This window comes from Rhinopithecus bieti, unplaced genomic scaffold (assembly GCF_001698545.2).
Source record: "Rhinopithecus bieti isolate Rb0 unplaced genomic scaffold, ASM169854v2 scaffold_13262, whole genome shotgun sequence".
Taxonomy (NCBI): Eukaryota; Metazoa; Chordata; class Mammalia; order Primates; family Cercopithecidae; genus Rhinopithecus; species Rhinopithecus bieti.
Window position 1 is genome coordinate 1146711 of NW_016808004.1, and position 3288 is coordinate 1149998.

Here is a 3288-nt window from a genome sequence, read left to right on the forward strand (position 1 = left end):
GGCTCAATGCCAGCTCCGCCTCCCGGGTTCACGCCATTCTCCTGCCTCAGCCTCCTAAGTAGCTGGGACTACCGGCGCCCGCCACCGTGCCCGGCTAATTTTCTGTATTTTTAGTAGAGACGGGGTTTCACTGTGGTCTCGATCTCCTGACCTTGTGATCCGCCCGCCTCGGCCTCCCAAAGTGCTGGGATTACAAGCGTGAGCCACCGCGCCTGGCTGATGTTTTAGATTCTAAAATAGGAGACTACACAGATATTTGATCTAATTCCCGTGAACACTTTTTAGAACTGTAGAGAGGCTATAAATCCCAACACAGGTCACTCCGTGTTCTGCACAGATTTTCATTTTGCTTCATATTATTCTAGACATCTTCTTGGTTGGAAATCATTAAACCGCCTTTGTTAGATGAAAGTACTACTTTGGTAAAAAAAAAATACAGGCCAAATCATTAACAAAGGACTGGATCTCATGCATCAGAAGTGGGGTCAGTTTGTAGCTTATAACTGAATCCACTTAAGGCTTAGGCATGGATTCTACATTCTTTGGAGGTGGCTTCCAACCTTAGGATTCTAGAAACGACCACTTTCTTTCTATCTTCAGTGACTGCTACTGTGCTCAACCCATAGTAGGTGCTCAGTAAACACTGCTACTAGACAGCACATGTAATATAAATCCTCAGTGTTCTTGTTTAAAATGCAGATGACATCAGAATCTCAGGAAATTTACATTTTAAATAACGTCTCCCAGTGATTTTGAAAACTCCTGGCCTAGGGCAACCAAACTTCAGCACTGGGCTGGAAGTAATCTCCCTGGGAACAGCATCCTGGGAGAAAATGCTAGGATTTCAGTGATCAGAGGGAGAAGCTCTTATCTAGTTAACAAATTCAAGCTGTATCTACTCAGCCAGCCAGGTTGTCATGCACAGATAAAAAACAGAAAGACCTGCTGGAATGACCCTAGATGTCTCCCGCGCTGCACAACGCCTCACTGGGTATGTGCGGAGGTTCTGTGAGAAGTTGACAAATGCATTGCTCTCAGGGCCTAATTATGAATCAGTTTGTTCCAGCAGCCCCCTTCACTTCTGCAGGGGTTTGGCCAGGCAGGAAGGCACATCACTGGTAACAGACAGACCCTCGGTGCTCCAAAAGCCATGTTCCTTCAGCCATGATGTGAGAAACCACAGGAGACATCTAACACCTTCCCAGTTTGTCAATTTTATTCGGTGTTCGGTAACTAAAAACAATTTTTTTTAACATTAAAACCAAGGTGGTAGGCCAGGCACGGTGGTGCATGCCTATCATCTCAGCACTTTGGGAGGCCAAAGCAGGCGGATCACCTGAGGTCAGAAGTTAGAGACCAGCCTGGCCAACATGGTGAAACCCCATCTCTACTAAAAATACAAAACCTAGCCCTGTGTGGTGGTGCACACCTGTAATCCCAGCCACTCAGGAGGCTGAGGCAGGAGAATCACTTGAACCCAGGAGGTGGAGGTTGCAGTGAGCTGAGATCCCACCACTGCACTCCAGCCTGGGTGACAGAGTGAGACCTTGCCTCAAAAATAAAAAATAAAAAAAAAAAAAAACAAGGTATACATCTTATAGAATGAAAATCACATCTTTAAACAAAAAGAGAGAGAGATACTTCAAAGAAATTTCTCCCCTAATAACGTTCTGTTAGAGGCTCTAGAACCCCAGGACTATGCACTTACTCTCCTCCAAGGATTGTTCAGAGCAGCGCTGTTCCTAGAACTTTCTTCGACCAAAGAAATGTTCTGTATAGACACATACGCTACTGAGCCCTTGAAATGTGGCTGGTGAGACTGAGGAACTGAATTTGTAATTGTATTCTATTTTAATTAATTTAAATTTAAATAGCCACATGCAGCTAGCAGCTACTGCATGGGGCAAATTTAAAGGAAAAGTTTACATTTTAGTCCCAACTTCTCCTGAGAAGTCTTTGGGAATTAAGGAAGAATTTAGGAAATGGAGCCAAGCAAGAGGCATTGGCAGCGTTCACTGTCGGTCATCCTTCACTTCTGTTCTCAACCCTTTCCTTACCTGAGAGCCCCTTTTCTAGTCTGCAGAAAGAACGAGCATGCAGTAGAAGGTAAGACCTGTTTCTCTGGAAAGCCAAGAATGAGGAAGAGGGAGCGTGAGAAAGACCCAATCTTTGGCCGGACACGGTGGCTCACACTTGTAATCCCAGCACTTTGGGAGGCCAAGGCAGGTGGATTACTTGACGTCAGGGGTTTGAGACCTGCCTGGCCAACATGGCAAAACCCCATCTCTACTAAAAGTACAAAAATTAGGCCGGGCGCGGTGGCTCAAGCCTGTAATCCCAGCACTTTGGGAGGCCCAGCACTTTGGGAGGCGGATCACGAGGTCAGGAGATCAAGACCATCCTGGCTAACACGGTGAAACCCCGTCTCTACTAAAAAATACAAAAAAACTAGCTGGGCGAGGTGGCGGGTGCCTGTAGTCCCAGCTACTCGGGAGGCTGAGGCAGGAGAATGGCCTGAACCCGGGAGGTGGAGCTTGCAGTGAGCTGAGATCCGGCCACTGCGCTCCAGCCTGGGTGACAGAGCAAGATTCCCTCTAAAAAAAAAAAAAAAAAAAAAAGTACAAAAATTAGCCAGGTGTGGTGGCACACACCTGTAATCCCAGCCACTCGGGAGGCTGAGGCATGAGACTTGCTTGAACCCAGGAGGCGGAGGCTGCAGTGAGCCGAGATTGTACCATTGCACTCCAGCCTGGGTGAGAGAGACTGTGTCTCAAAAAACAAACAAACAAACAAACAAAACAAAACAAAAACTCATCCTGGGTGTCTTCTGTCCCCTCAACAAGATCTTAGGAATTCTGGAGGCAGTCATGTTCAAGTTCATCTTATAGGAGGGGAAACTGNAAGACTCCGTCTCAAAAAAAAAAAAAAAAAAAGTACAAAATTAGCCAGGTGTGGTGGCACACACCTGTAATCCCAGCCACTCGGGAGGCTGAGGCATGAGACTTGCTTGAACCCAGGAGGCGGAGGCTGCAGTGAGCCGAGATTGTACCATTGCACTCCAGCCTGGGTGAGAGAGACTGTGTCTCAAAAAACAAACAAACAAACAAACAAAACAAAACAAAACTCATCCTGGGTGTCTTCTGTCCCCTCAACAAGATCTTAGGAATTCTGGAGGCAGTCATGTTCAAGTTCATCTTATAGGAGGGGAAACTGAGGCTTGGGGGTGGAAATATGTTCGTCCCAGTGACTTGGTGAATGACATGGTGCTAGCACTCTCAGCCTCCAGTC